This window comes from Tamandua tetradactyla, chromosome 14 (assembly GCF_023851605.1).
Source record: "Tamandua tetradactyla isolate mTamTet1 chromosome 14, mTamTet1.pri, whole genome shotgun sequence".
In the NCBI taxonomy this organism is placed as follows: Eukaryota; Metazoa; Chordata; class Mammalia; order Pilosa; family Myrmecophagidae; genus Tamandua; species Tamandua tetradactyla.
In genome coordinates this window covers 52,765,597-52,782,628 of record NC_135340.1, presented here as the reverse complement: position 1 = coordinate 52,782,628, position 17,032 = coordinate 52,765,597, and the positions used below count along the sequence as shown (strand labels likewise).

The 17,032-nt window shown below is 35.1% G+C and overlaps 1 protein-coding gene and 1 non-coding gene across 5 annotated transcripts in view; both read left to right on the top strand.

Annotated features, from left to right (window-relative positions):
- The window catches only part of FSIP1 (fibrous sheath interacting protein 1), a 213,914-nt gene that overhangs the window by 111,045 nt on the left and 85,837 nt on the right, over positions 1 to 17,032 (top strand). The gene's annotated exons all lie outside the window — the stretch shown is intronic.
- LOC143656690 (U6 spliceosomal RNA) lies at positions 3,328 to 3,434 on the top strand. The gene has a single exon (XR_013162593.1). It is a non-coding gene; the product is annotated as a U6 spliceosomal RNA (small nuclear RNA).

Below are 17,032 nucleotides of genomic sequence, written 5' to 3'. Positions count from 1 at the left end.
AGAGTTTGGAATGGTCTGTCTTAACTTTATTTTTAAAATAAATCTGTTTAAAATATTTAAAGAAATAAAAGGAGCCTTTTGAGTATGACAAAGGCAGATTTAAAATAGGATCAAATGGAACTCATAGAAATGAAAATATAATGAATTTGGAAATTCTTGGCCTGAGATCTTCCTTGATCCTGTACAGGATCCTGGCACTTACATCCTTTTCCTCCCTCATTTTTCTATAGTTTTTGTAAAGCTTGTGTTTTCTGCCTACTGAGAACATCATCAATATTTGAAAAAACAGAAAGTTGTTATGCAGCGTTTCTGAAACTCCTTATCAGCCTCTGAGCTCTCGAATAGACGAAAGAAAAAGAGAAATATTATCATTATACCCAACCTACATTTGCAAGCATGTATTCCTGTTATTTTTCCCCAGTAAATTTTTCCAGCCATTTTTCTGCCTTTCCTACTATCTCTCTTAACTTTTAGCTCTTTGTTCCTTGGAGTGTTAAGATTCTTATTACTGGAATTTTTGCATTGAATAGTTTTTTAGTTGGAAAAGTAACAAAAAAAAATTGAATAATTTTTTTCTTGGAAAAGAAAAGTGCTCCCTGATACAGTTTTCACTGTTTTTAGGCCTATATGCTTTTCTAATTATAATTAAAAATTTGACAGAATATAATTTAAAAACAAATGTAGCCGTTTTTAAAAATATTAGTTTGAATCATAGCTAATTTCTCTCTTTAGAGGTAAAAAAAAATGGTAGAGTACAGACAGTTTCATACAGTTCCGCCTAACAGAAGCCAAAGCTCTTTAGCCCTGGTTTTCTGTGTGTGGGTACCCATCAGCAATAAACGATTATTTTGTTTTTGAGATGATTCTAGGCAGAAATTTAGCTTATATTGGAATCAAAAGCAGATGCAGACCTAATCACCAGCCTCAGTTTTCCAAAACAGCTCTGGTTCCAATTGCTCTGCTCATCAACTATCAAAGTGTTCCTGTTATTGTACCTTCTTGCCGCTAAAAGCTACGTCTTTAATGGGACATTACCTGGAAGTGGCATAGATATTCTGTGTCCTAATTTTTGGTTCAGAAAATATGTTCAATATTTATGTTATATTCAATAATATGTTATGCAGGAAGTTCAGGAAACTTTCAATTTTCCTTGATTCTACTGCTGAATTTATGTGGGGTCAGTGTGGCTGCCTGCCTTTTGTAGACACTGGCAGGCACTCTGTCCTCTTCACTTAAAGCCATAGGGAGACATCTCTTTAGATATTTGTACTAGTCTTCTCTGTATCTCAAAATGGAAAGCAGTGGGCTAATTATTATTTTGAGTGCTATCATTCTTGACAAGATTTTAAGAACTATAGTAGTCAATGTTGCAAGATTTTAATTATTCTGCAAATAGAAAAACAAATCCAGAGTTTATTCAATGTGAAAAAAAAACCTATTTAGTTTTTAGTATATATAAAACTCTCTGCTAAAGATGGGGTATAAGAGTTGAGCTTTTAACTAGTAGGAGAGGATGGAATAAGTTAGCCAATGATAATGTAAGGCAGAATAAAACAAGTGACACAAGAGAAGTACAAAAAAATTGCTTATTTTTCCAAAATAGAGAATGATGGTAGTGGAGGGATTAGGAAGGTCTTATGGAAAATGCAAAGTCTGAGTTGAGTCTTGAGGATGGTTAGGATTTCACTTGGTGTAGGTAGGGGGGACATTACAGGAAGACAACGCTGTGGAAAAGGCCACATGTGAAGTATTAAAAGGTCTGTTTTCATGTTAAAAAAAAGAGGCTCTATCAGTGATGGAAAAGTGAAGAGGGCAAAGAAAGTGGTTCTTGTTAACAACAACCAACAATGCTTCTTATAATGTAAGAGTGAAATGCTGACTTTGATATTGGATCAGATTGGTGACATGAGTTTGGAACTTTTCAAATGTCTTGGAACAAAACTTTTAACAGTGTCAAGGGTCTATTCATGTCTATTCTTTGGCTGCAAGGGAACAGAGGGAAATAAATTATAAAAGTAGAATGGGGCCATATGGAATAGCAGGCTATGGCAGGTCAGTAAGGTTTTCTGAGTATCTGTTTGATCTGTCCTGAACAGAACTTTTAGAAAAATCATTATTGGCGGGTTGATTAAACTTTTTGTATCAACAAAAATATATGCTGACAGTTACTATAAGACTATTCAAACAGGTAGAATTTCAGTAAAATGAAATGATTCGTGTAATAGACATCACATTCTCTAGGCTTCTATTCTCCCAACTTTGTGTCCCATATTAAGATTGTGGGTTGTATTGGGTTTTCCTATAATCTCCATCTTGCTTGGCATTTCCCCTAGAACTACAATAGAATCTGTTGTGAAAATCATAGCTGTGGTAGACAATACCAGTTGCCTACCCCAAAATCATTTACTCTTCTTCCTAACTGATAAAATTCTGGGAAAGCCAGGTGTCTAGGTCAAAAGATTTATGGTGCAGACTCTCTTTAAGATGCCTATGTGAACCAGTTTTGACCAATGGGATAGAAGCAGAAGTCTCCTGATAAAAAGAGAAAGGCTCAGCTGACATATGCTTTTCAACCTTTATCTTTTCCCTTCTTCTTGGTGGAAGCATAAAAATATTGCCTGAATCTTCAGGAGACATCTTGAGTCATGAGGGCAAGAATAGAAAGAGATGACTGAGGCATTGATGCCATCATGAAGCCACTGCATCACCCCCTGTCTGCTTTCCAGTGACCTATTCCTGAGTTAGAAAAACAAATCCTTGTTTGGTTATACCCCATTGTTGGTTATACCTCATTTTGTTCTTTGACAAAAACAATCTTAACTGATAAAGGAGCCCACCTTCATTCTGGTGTAAATGGTTAACATTTCATACTGGAACACTGGGGCAATTAAGGCGATAGGTGGGAATATCTTGGCACTGTAATGTGTCTGCCCCATGGGAAGCCACTTTGAACCCCAAACTGAAAGCTATTCCTTCCATCAGTGGTAGCAGACTATAACCCCTCCCCATTGTTAAAGTGTGTAGGATACCGAGGGGCAAAACACCAAGGGGACAAACACTGATTATAGAGAGCACAGAGTGCTCAGAGAATAGTAGAGCTGGAGCTTCAGGTGAAATCAGAAATCATTCTTGGGGACAATAAGTATTAGTGACCAGCATTTTGCAGTGTGTGTTGGAGGGAGCAAACCTTGCTGCAGGTTGCAACTGGTAAAGATCCATTACTTAAAGAGAATGTTGAGTATTTGTAGAGTTAGGAAATGGTAATAAGAATCCTGACATGATGAAATAACATTCTAGACCAACACTGTCCAATAAAAATAAAATATGGTGCTCGCTTCGGCAGCACATATACTAAAATTGGAACGATACAGAGAAGATTAGCATGGCCCCTGCGCAAGGATGACACGCAAATTCGTGAAGCGTTCCATATTTTTATGGAAAAGAGTGTAGAAAGAAGGAAAATCAGATATGATATATATAATACAAAAGGCAAAATGTTAGAGGAAAATATTATCCAAACAGTAATAACACTAAATGTCAATGGACTGAATTCCCCAATCAAAAGACATAGATTGGCAGAATGGATTAAAAAACAGGATCCTTCTATATGCTGTCTACAGGAAACACATCTTAGACCCAAAGATAAACATAGGTTGAAAGTGAAAGGTTGGGAAAAGATATTTCATGCAAATAACAACCAGAAAAGAGCAGGAGTGGCTATACTAATATCCAACAAATTAGACTTCAAATGTAAAACAGTTAAAAGAGACAAAGAAGGACACTATATACTAATAAAAGGAACAATTAAACAAGAAGACATAACAATCATAAATATTTACGCACCGAATCAGAATGCCCCAAAATACGTGAGGAATATACTGCAAACACTGAAAAGGGAAATAGACTCATATACCATAATAGTTGGAGACTTCAACTCGCCACTCTCATCAAGGGACAGAACATCTAGACAGAGGATCAACAAAGAAATAGAGAATCTGAATATTACTATAAATGAACTAGACTTAATAGACATTTATAGGACATTACATCCCACAACAGCAGGATACACCTTTTTCTCAAGTGCTCATGGATCATTCTCAAAGATAGACCATATGCTGGGTCACAAAGCAAGTCTTAACAAATTTAAAAAGATTGAAATCTTACACAACACTTTCTCGGACCATAAAGGAATGATGTTGGAAATCAATAATAGGCAGAGTGCCAGAAAATTCACAAATACGTGGAGGCTCAACAACACACTCCTAAACAACGACTGGGTCAAAGAAGAAATTGCTAGAGAAATTAGCAAATACCTCGAGGCGAATGAAAATGAAAACACAACATATCAAAACTTATGGGACGCAGCAAAGGCAGTGCTAAGAGGGAAATTTATTGCTCTAAATGCCTATATCAGAAAAGAAGAAAAGGCAAAAATTCAGGAATTAACTATCCATTTGGAAGAACTGGAGAAAGAACAGCAAGCTAACCCCAAAGCAAGCAAAAGGAAAGAAATAACAAAGATTAGAGCACAAATAAATGAAATTGAAAACATGAAAACAATAGAGAAAATCAATAAGGCCAGAAGTTGGTTCTATGAGAAAATCAATAAGATTGATGGGCCCTTAGCAAGATTGACAAAAAGAAGAAGAGAGAGGATGCAAATAAATAAGATCAGAAATGGAAGAGGAGACATAACTACTGACCTCACAGAAATAAAGGAGGTAATAACAGGATACTATGAACAACTTTACGCTAATAAATACAACAATTTAGAGGAAATGGACGGGTTCCTGGAAAGACATGAACAACCAACTTTGACTCAAGAAGACATAGATGACCTCAACAAACCAATCACAAGTAAAGAAATTGAATTAGTCATTCAAAAGCTTCCTAAAAAGAAAAGTCCAGGACCAGATGGCTTCACATGTGAATTCTACCAAACGTTCCAGAAAGAATTAGTACCAATTCTCTTCAAACTCTTCAAAAAAATCGAAGTGGAGGGAAAACTACCTAATTCATTCTATGAAGCCAACATCACCCTCATACCAAAACCAGGCAAAGATATCACAAAAAAAGAAAACTACAGACCAATCTCTCTAATGAATACAGATGCAAAAATCCTCAATAAAATTCTAGCAAATCGTATCCAACAACACATTAAAAGAATTATACATCATGACCAAGTAGGATTCATCCCAGGTATGCAAGGATGGTTCAACATAAGAAAATCAATTAATGTAATACACCATATCAACAAATCAAAGCAGAAAAATCACATGATCATCTCAACTGATGCAGAGAAGGCATTCGACAAGATTCAACATCCTTTCCTGTTGAAAACACTTCAAAAGATAGGAATACAAGGGAACTTCCTTAAAATGATAGAGGGAATATATGAAAAACCCACAGCTAATATCATCCTCAATGGGGAAAAATTGAAAACTTTCCCCCTAAGATCAGGAACAAGACAAGGATGTCCACTATCACCACTATTATTCAACATTGTGTTGGAGGTTCTAGCCAGAGCAATTAGACAAGAAAAAGAAATACAAGGCATCAAAATTGGAAAGGAAGAAGTAAAACTATCACTGTTTGCAGACGATATGATACTATACGTCGAAAACCCGGAAAAATCCACAACAAAACTACTAGAGCTAATAAATGAGTACAGCAAAGTAGCAGGTTACAAGATCAACATTCAAAAATCTGTAGCATTTCTATACACTAGTAATGAACAAGCTGAGGGGGAAATCAAGAAACGAATCCCATTTACAATTGCAACTAAAAGAATAAAATACCTAGGAATAAATTTAACTAAAGAGACAAAAAACCTATATAAAGAAAACTACAACAAACTGCTAAAAGAAATCACAGAAGACCTAAATAGATGGAAGGGCATACCGTGTTCATGGATTGGAAGACTAAATATAGTTAAGATGTCAATCCTACCTAAATTGATTTACAGATTCAATGCAATACCAATCAAAATCCCAACAACTTATTTTTCAGAAATAGAAAAACCAATAAGCAAATTTATCTGGAAGGGCAGGGTGCCCCGAATTGCTAAAAACATCTTGAGGGAAAAAAACGAAGCTGGAGGTCTCGCGCTGCCTGACTTTAAGGCATATTATGACGCCACAGTGGTCAAAACAGCATGGTATTGGCATAAAGATAGATATATCGACCAATGGAATCGAATAGAGTGCTCAGATATAGACCCTCTCATCTATGGACATTTGATCTTTGATAAGGCAGTCAAGCCAACTCACCTGGGACAGAGCAGTCTCTTCAATAAATGGTGCCTAGAGAACTGGATATCCATATGCAAAAGAATGAAAGAAGACCCATCTCTCACACCCTATACAAAAGTTAACTCAAAATGGATCAAAGATCTAAACATTAGGTCTAAGACCATAAAACAGTTAGAGGAAAATGTTGGGAGATATCTTATGGATCTTACAACTGGAGGCGGTTTTATGGACCTTAAACCTAAAGCAAGAGCACTGAAGAAGGAAATAAATAAATGGGAACTCCTCAAAATTAAACACTTTTGTGCATCAAAGAACTTCATCAAGAAAGTAGAAAGACAGCCTTCACAATGGGAGACAATATTTGGAAATGATATATCAGATAAAGGTCTAGTATCCAGAATTTATAAAGAGATTGTTCATCTCAACAACAAAAAGACAGCCAACCCAATTACAAAATGGGAAAAAGACTTGAACAGACACCTCTCAGAAGAGGAAATACGGATGGCCAAGAGGCACATGAAGAGATGCTCAATGTCCCTGGCCATTAGAGAAATGCAAATCAAAACCACAATGAGATATCATCTCACACCCACCAGAATGGCCATTATCAACAAAACAGAAAATGACAAGTGCTGGAGAGGATGCGGAGAAAGAGGCACACTTATCCACTGTTGGTGGGAATGTCAAAGGGTGCAACCACTGTGGAAGGCAGTTTGGCGGTTCCTCAAAAAGCTGAATATAGAATTGCCATACGACCCAGCAATACCATTGCTAGGTATCTACTCAAAGGACTTAAGGGCAAAGACACAAACGGACATTTGCACACCAATGTTTATAGCAGCATTATTTACAATTGCAAAGAGATGGAAACAGCCAAAATCTCCATCAACAGAAGAGTGGCTAAACAAACTGTGGTATATACATACGATGGAATATTATGCAGCTTTAAGACAAGATAAACTTATGAACCATGTAATAACATGGATGGACCTAGAGAATATTATGCTGAGTGAATCCAGCCAAAAACTAAAGGACAAATACTGTATGGTCCCACTGATGTGAACGGACATTCGAGAATAAACTTGAAATATGTCATTGGTAACAGAGTTCAGCAGGAGTTAGAAACAGGGTAAGACAATGGGTAATTGAAGCTGAAGGGATACAGACTGTGCAACAGGACTAGATACAAAAACTCAAAAATGGACAGCACAATAATACCTAATTGTAAAGTAATCATGTTAAAACACTGAATGAAGCTGCATCTGAGCTATAGGTTTTTGTTTTGTTTTGTTTTGTTTTGTTTTGATTTTACTATTATTACTTTTATTTTTTTCTCTATATTAACATTCTGTATCTTTTTCGGTTATGTTGCTAGTTCTTCTAAACCAATGCAAATGTACTAAGAAATGATGATCATGCATCTATGTGATGATGTTAAGAATTAATGATTGCATGTGTAGAATGGTATGATCTCTAAATGTTGGGTTAATTTCTTTTTTTCCGTTAATTAAAAAAAAAAAAAAAAGAAGGGATAATTGGAGATGAAGGGATACAGACTGTACAACGGGACTGGATATAAAAACTCAGAAATGGACAGCACAATACTACCCAATTGTAATGCAATTATGTTAAAACACTGAATGAAGCTGCATGTGAGGTATAGGTTTTTTGTTTTTGTTTTTTTTGTTTTTTTTTCTTTCTATTATTGTTTTAATTCTTATTCTGTTGTCTTTTTATTTCTTTTTCTAAATCGATGCAAATGTACTAAGAAATGATGAATATGCAACTATGTGATGTTATTAAGAATTACTGATTGTACATGTAGATTGGAATGATTTCTAATTGTTTTGTTAATTCTTTTTTTAATTAATAAAAAAAACATAAAAAAAAATAAAAAAAAAATAAAATATGAACCACATATATGATTTTAAATTTTCTAATAGTCACATTAAAAAGGTAAAAAGAAACAGGTAAAATAGCATTTAATCTATTATATCCAAAAAAGCAAATTTCAACGTGTAATCAATATGAAAATTATTAATGAAATATAAGTTTTTCATATTAATTCTTTGAAATCCAGTCTGCATTTTACACTTTTAGCACACCTTGATTTGGACTGGCCACATTTCAAGTGCTCACTAGCCATGTAGGCTAGTGACTACTGTATTGGACAGGGCAATTCTAGAAAAAAGATTAGTAAATTCTAGGGGTGTCTAATGATGGTAAGGAAAAAGGCCCCATATAAAGCATCTAACTGTTTTTTCAAAGAGAGTCTGACCTGGTTTGTTAGATATAATCTAAAAAAAGAAAAAAAAAGAGATGGCTAGGATATGAAAATTGAAATAAAAAATTACCAAAACCACATGTGTAATCTGGAAGACAGAGAAAAGAATACTCTCAGTTTCACCTCTTTTTGGGCAACCAGCATCAGATACTCTATTTACCAGTAGTTAAAGGCCCTGCCCCCACCTAAGTGCCTCCTACTGAAAGTACTAGAGAGCATTCTAAAAGGGTCTCTGCAGACTTCAAAGCAGTTTTTTCCCCCTGTATGCTTAGTGACACACTTTGTGAAGACAAAGTATTCTCCTGTGCCAAGCTAGAAATAATAGATGACTGCCTCTGAAGATAAAAGAGGAAAATTTGTTGAATAATTTCTTTTTTAATTATAAAGTAATTATGCAAATCTAGTCATGGTTTAAATGTATTTTCACATAAAAATGGCTTTTTAGAAAATCCACACAGAAAACTGTAAAGAAAGGAAAATCACCAATAATTATATGTCCAAGAATTGTGACCTGTAACACAACCCTTAGCCTGGTATCATTCTGATTCAGGTCTTTCCACAAACTAAATTATTCCTACCCTCCTAAAACTCATATACCCCTCCCTCTTCTCTTCTTCTCTCCTCTTCCTTTCCTTCCTTCCTTGTTTCTTTGTCTTTTACAAAAACAGGATCATACTCTATATATATTTTATAGCCTGCTGTTTTACTAAATAGTACATTATGGGCAAACACCTCTGTTGGTAAGGTAGGACCTACCTTATTTTAAATAGTATGCCACTATATAGAATGTCTATTGAACAAATTTCCTCTTTCTTTGTTTTTAGATACAGTCAATTATTTTTATTATTGTAAACCATGATGCAGTGAGCATCCTTGAATATGCATTTATTTAATTATTTTCTCAGGATAGATTAAATTGCTGAGTCAGAGTGTATGAGTAAACTTTGGATATATGTTGCCAAATTGCCCTCCAGAGAGGATATTTAATTTATACTTGCGCTAACAGTGTTCTAGAATGCTGTATCCATGCCAACAGTGTTAATCATTCTTTAAAATTTTGCCCATCTGATAGTTTAAAACCGGTATTGTTACTTTAATTTACATTTCTGGTTAATAGTGAATTTGGACGCGTTTTCAAATACTTACTAGCAATTAGTCTTTCTTCTTCGTTGAATTGCCTATTTGTACCTTTTTTTTTATTAAGATGTTTTCTTTCACTCTTTTAAATGAAAAGTTATCTTTGTAGATTTAAAATATATAGGCTTTGAGGGGGTGCAAGGGTAGTTCAGTGGTAGAATTCTTGCCTGCCATACAGGAGACCCAGGTTTGATTCCCAGCCCTTGCAGTTCCCCAACAAACAAACAAGCCAAACAAACAAAAACCAACCAAACAAAAATCAACAAATGGTGCTGCAATAAGGGGATACTCACATGGAAAAAAAATGAAATGTGACCCCCGCCATACAGCATACAAAAATATATATATATATATATATATATATATATATATATATATATATAGTCTTTGTCATATATGTTACAAATTTAACTATTTACAAAATGTTGTTTCTACTTATTGTTTTCCACTATTAAAAAGGTTTGCAAGATGCTGTTTTCTAAAACTTTCTTGTTTGTTATATGGAGTAATTTGTGAGAAATGCATGCTTGTTGTTGCAGCCTGGTTTGTTTTTCTTGAAATGATTCACCAAAAGTATTTATATTCTTTCATGTCTAAGCTCTGTATCATCCCTGGAGTATGTTTTGAGTAAATAATGTCAAGGAAATCACCATATAATTATGTTCTTGCTAAAACTCCTGATACTAGCTTTGAAGTTTGCTGCTAATCTCTTCTTAACTACATTTCTTAAGATCTAGGATTTAGATAAGCAGTGTTAAGTAAAAACATAGTAAATGTAATTTCTTAAGTGTGTCTGCTTTAATATTTAACTTTAATGTTAACTGAGAAGTAGCAAACTCACTGCTTTTATTTTTATTTATTCCATCTCCATATTATATGAAAACACCTGTAATCAACATCAGTGGCTTAAGGTTATCCTTCAGAAAAGTTTCTTTGGCAACCACTCGGATATTTCTAGCAATCATTGGATTCATAACGGTGTACTCATATTTGAAATCCGTGTTAAAGAACAGGACTCTCATAGTGTGGAAAGGTGTCTTTACCCCCTGCCATACTTTTGGGTAGGAAAATGTTAACAATAGTAAGTAATAGTAACATATTAAGTCTGCATCTCTAAGAATTTAAATTAAAATTTAAAATTAAATAGAAGGTGCAAGACAAATATAATATCAGTGGCAGTATATAAACAAAAATTATAAAGACTTTTGCAGAATGCAGGGTAGTATTTTCAATATTTGGCAAATAGGAAAGAAACCTTACAGGTAGAGCTTGAGTTATTATTATTCAGAAGGAAGGAGTGGAATGAAACAGTCAGAGGAGATGCTGCATATCACAAGGATATGGATGGAGATTCGCAACTATGGAGGCAGGCCCACAGAGGATACCAAAGGCAGTGGCCAGCCATGTATTTTACTTCAGACTTCAAGGACTACCTCAGATGGGCAGCTAATACCTTGTCAGAATGGTGGGTGTGGTATACCTTTTGCTTACAGTCTAAGGAAACAGATAAAATGCCAAGAAATAGAAATGTTAGAGAAGTACAACCTAGAAGCACTAAAACCCTAAGGTCCCATGATTCTATAGGTCAGGAAAGTATAAACCCCACTGCCAGTGAACCTCTATTACAAATTTATAGGTGACTAAATGGGCTAAGAAAAATACATGATGCGATTTATTATGATTTTTCTGTGGCTTCTAACTCACATGAGATATGTTATTGACTCTGGTTGGTTGACTAAAAAAACCTTAAAAAATGAGTTATAATGTAATTTAAACTTGACATGTAGATATATATATAAAGACATTAATTTATATAGTCATTGAGAATTTTGGTATATAATTCGTATCTTATTCAAGTTGGCTTTACTTTATAATGCTGGCTGGTTTTAGCCATCAATTTTTATCCACATATTCCCTTTAGACACATTTCATGATTCTTAAAACTTTGAAATTTTGATTTCTATGTTCTCAACACCAGTTTAGGGAATTTCTAGTGGTAACTCATAGTAAATGGAGCAAGATTCTAAGACTCAGTGCTAAGATGGTTACATATTAAAATCTCTGAATCAGAGTGAAAAAATTCACTTTTATCATTTTCAGAACATAATAATTTCCTTTATTTTTATAGTGCATCCCTGTTTTCAAAGTGCTTCTCTCTACAGTTTTGATTCTATCTTCAGGACAACCTTGGAAGTAAGTGGCATAGCTATCACCACCTCCGTTGTTCCAGGTGAGGACACTAGGACAACAGGGCTTAAGTGGCCTGTCCATAACATGTTTCCTGACTTCCAGGAGAGTTCTTTAGATGTATATGATTTCTATTATCATTCTTTGATCTTAGCGCTCCAGTTACAGGATAAATATCGGAACACAGTATCCTTGGATTTTTCCTCTTCTTTGTATCTGCCATACTACTTATTCCAGGCTTAGCAGAGTTGGTATTCAAATATTTGAATGAATTTTATTTCCTGAGAAAGGTAATAAGATAGTTCTATCTTAAATATTTTGTGAAAATAATTAAATCTTATTCTGGAAGATGCTTTGAAAATATTGGATGTGGTATAGATCTACAAACATGCATGCAGCATGGGAATCTTTGATTCCCTGTCGGTGTCTGCCCATCAGAGAACAAACGGGCAAACACATCTTTTAACTTCATGATTATGGAGCTCGACTCATCCATTAACAATATCTGCAATGGTACCAAAAAATCGTTGTTTCAAATAATTTTTATACTGTTTTGTGGCTTGTAAACTTGACTGTTCAGGAGCTACCAGACCATAAAATCCAGCCAGTGAAAGTGAAGTCACAGAACTTACGGGTTTATGAAACGGTGTGAAACTATTGTTTTGTGCAAGTGTTAAATAATTGCTGTCAGTGCAAAACTGTTAAAAATTCCCGGCTAGTAATAACATGAACAGTACTTTATGGCTTTTAAAAGAGAGAAAAGAAATTTCCTAGTCAGCACTTTGCCAATATCACAGTCTTTGTCAGTTTTGTTATTGTGAGGCCTTTTTTTGGCAGATGCTCTCCTTTCTGGCAGCAGGGCTCTAATTACCATATAAATTAAGCTGGGACATGAACTAAGGGTAGCCTGTCCCTTCTGCTTGGACCCAAGTTTTGAGGGTTGCAGTGCAAAGTAGGCATAATGCCATGGACAGGGCTTGACACCCCTTTTCTTCCATTCACATTGGTGAGAGGAAAATTGAAGCAGCTTAGCTGATGTACGAACAGAAGGAACCATTTTCTTTTTTTAACCCAAGTCTTGTAACTCCAACAGCATTCCATGAATTAGCTTAATCCTTCTTGCTTTAATTCATAGGTACTAATTACATTTCAGTGTACATTCTCATACACTAAATTATAAGTATCCTTACTTTAATCAGTTGTAACTAGTCCTTAAATTGAGGGTTTAGTACTTTCTCTTTATAGGATAACAGGTTTTGTTTGTTATATGAAAAGATTAAACTCTTTATTTAGGATGTGGGATTGAAGATCTGACTGATGCATTTTTTTTTTCTTAAAGAGCTCTGTATTTTCTTCTCGTCAGAATGTAATCCTAAACTTTATAATGTACTTTTTTTATTTTTTAAATTTTTTTATAATATACTTTTAAATATCTGTAAAATGCTGCCTAATGCTTAGATAGTTTTGGGATGTGAAATGCTAAACACAATTTGTAGCAACATAATTGTAATACTTGCTGATGAATAATGGTTTATGGTTGCAAGGATTTCCCATATTAACTATCTTATTTGATTTTTAAATAACTCCTCAATCTGGGTAATTTAAGGATTAATACAAAGTGGCTGCCAAAGACCACACAGGTAGCTGATAGCATGACTGATGCTAGCACAGAAGTCTCTGTTTCCTGGTCTGGGGCTCTCTCTCCTTATGCTACTTATTGATTGTACGTCCTCCCCACTGTTAAATCTACATACCTATAAATTTCCTATGAAATCTTTTTCTTTTCCCATCAGTGTTCTCTATTCTTTTATTAAGTTTTGTAGAGAAGCATCATAATTTGTAGTACTTAACTAGCGTTTAGCAGAATCTTACATTTCACTGTCAGCACAAAAAAAGCAAACTAATTTTTTCTCTTTGTGACACTAATTGCTATTCTAGTTCCTTAAAACAATTATGCCACTTTTTTAAAAATTAAAAAGCTCTAAGGTTCTTTAATGAATGTGTTAAAGTTCTGATGATTATCCCCTTGAGAATTGGCTATTCAAAGAGTAGATGCGAGAACCACAGAAACTTTCTTTTCTCAGAGTAAAATTAGATAAGAATCAAATCTGGTTGAGAGACACTTCAACTTCCAGTCCAGTGTTTCTTTCCCTCCTGCCTCTCACGAAAACCTCATGAAAAATCTCTTTTTGTGATCTCATTAGAATTTCTCCTATTTAACAGATAAGATGTGTGGGAGGATTTCAATTTCCCAAGAACAGAGAGTCATCCTGGAATTTCTTGAAGAAGAACATTTGGCCTTGGGCAGTCTCAGACAGGGCCACTGGGTTGCTTTGTACCTGCTCTGCACTGGCTAGGGAGCGAAAAGAGGCTGCAATCCTCTGTGCTCCGTTAGATGAGTTGAATTAGTTGGCATATTGCTAAGTACGCCCAGAAGAACAGGTGACTTTCTCTATATGCAAAAGGCTCTAGTCACTGGCCAAGTCCTTCAGTAGGTTTGCTTCTGCCTGAAGGGACACTTTTTTTTTAATGATTAGAGGAATTAAAAAAAAATTTATTTGAGAAGGTATGGGTTTACTAAACAATCATATGTAAACATCAGAATTTTATATGTACACCCCTCCCTGAACACTTGCATTGTTGTGGAAAATTTGTTGCAATTGGTGAGAGAGTACGTTTTAAAATAATTGTACTATTTTTTAACATGGTTACCTTTGTTACAACTGATAAATGAAAAATTATTATAATTATACTATCTATTATAATCATACATATTTATCATCCATAATTTATATTAGGTTTATTTTTCCATATAGCACCCTATTAACACCTTGTATTAGTATTGTACATATGTTTTAATTTATGAACAAACATTCTTTTACTATTAACTACAGCGCAATAGGATTATCTGTGTTTCACGGTCCTAAGTTTTATATTTTACTTTGTATTCTACTAATATATATATATATATAACCTAAAGTTTCCCCTTTTAAACACATTCACCTGTGTAGATCAGTGCTTTTAATTACACTCACAATAATAGGCTACCATTATTGCCACTCATTGCCAGACCTTTATCATCAATCTAAATAGAAATTATATACAAGTTAAGTTTCAGTTCCCCATTCTCTAACCTTAATTCATCTCCTGGTAACCTATATTCTAAACTCTGTGAGTTTCCTTATCATAATTAGTTGGTTAGATGAAACTGAAGTATCTTCTTGAAGTTCAAAACCAGACAAGGGTATCCAGTGTCACCCCAGAATTTAAAACTCAGCCAGTCTTAGGCAAGGTGCTTAGCCTTTCCAAAACTCAGTTTTTTCATCTGACAAAATGGGAATAGTTAAGAAATGCATTGAGTAGGAATGCTGTGTGTATAAAGTGAGAGAATACAGATAAAACCATCACACAGTGCCTGGAACAGAACGCAGGAGAACTCAGTAAAAGTTTGCTGTTCCTATTACTCAGTATCAGATTAGAAAATATAAAAGGAATTCCTGAGAATGGGAGGTAACTTCTATTTCCCTCTAGGGCCTCACAAATGATGGTCATCTAATCCTGAAGAGGGTAGGTAATCATATATAAGTTAAAACCCTTGGTCGTGTGGAGTCTGCCTTGGAGGAAGGGAGTCAAGTAAGAGTCTGAAGATGATGGTGCCCTCAGGACTGGGCTGAGGAGTTTGGTTCAAATCACAGGTTTGCTAGTTGCTTTTATTTTAAATTAATTTTTAAAGCTTAAATCTTCAGGAAGTTCAGTACTCTGAACACCTGTATGTTCCTCACCTGGACCATGGATATTTTGCTGCAACCACTCCCCTTTTCTCTATATACACATTCTTACCGCTTTTCACTTGAGAGCATGTTGCACACATAATGATGCTTTATACCCCCATAGCTCAGTGTGCATATCCTAAGATCCAGCACTTTCTCAGCATACATAAAAGATGCATTTAGAATAGCTCCTTCTCCCTCTTTCTTTTATGACCTTGAGTTTCTTAAAGAGTCCAAACGAGTTCTGCAGAACTTTCCTCTTTTGGTATTCAACTGATTGTCCCTTCATGACTAGATTCAGACAAACCAAACCCTTGGATAGGAGACTGCAGGGGTGATGTTGGACATCTCTCACTGCATCAGGGGACATACTTGATATCAGGCAGTCCCCAATGACTTTTTTTTTGTTTTATTTTTAAATGCAACTTTATTAAGATATATATTCATATACCATATAATCATCCAAAGTGTACAATTGGGTTCACAGTATCATCATATAGCTGTGCATTCATCGTCGCAATAGATTTTTGAACATTTTCTTTACTTCAAAAAAGATAAAATAAGAATAAAAATAAAAATAAAAGCAAAAAAAAAAAAAACACCTAAAACATCCCATACCTCCCATTTATTTTCTTGCTTATCTGTCCATACACTGGATAAAGGAATGTCAGTCACAAGGTTCTCAGTTACACAGTTGCATGTCAAAGCTATATAGTTATATATTATCGTCTTCAAGATACTGTCAAGGCTACTGGATTACCATTCAGCAGTTTCAGGTATTTCCCTCTAGCTACTCCAGTACACCAAAAACTGAAAAGGGATATCTATATATTACATAAGAGTAACCTTGAGAATGACCTCTTGCTAATTGAAATCTCTCAGCCACTGAAATTTTATTTTGTTTCATTTCTCTTCCCCCTTTCGGTCAAGAAGGCTTTCTCAATCCCATGATGCCAGAGCCAGTCTCATCCTCAGGAGTCCTGTCCTATGTTGCCAGGGAGATTTATACCCCTGGGAGTCATGCCCCACATAGAGGAGAGGGTAGTGAGTTCATCTATGGAGTTATCTTAGAGAGAGGCCACATCTGAGCAACGAAAGAGGTTTTTTGGGGGTGACTCTTAGGCATAGTCATAAGTAGGCTTAACTTCTCCTTTGCAGGAATAAGTTTAATAAGGGCAAGCCCAACCAAAGGGACACTTTTTCTAATCCGCCCAAAGGCATCCTGTATACAGGTGATACCCCATCTATAGGACTCAAACCGGGAGCAGTTGTATCACCATCTACTTAGTTACCAAGTTTAGACACCTCAGATCATCCTTGTTATTTCTTTGTTCTTCATCTTCTAACAAGTAAATGCAGTGGTGCTTGGCATGATATGTCTCTTTCTTTTCTTTTGTTTCCTT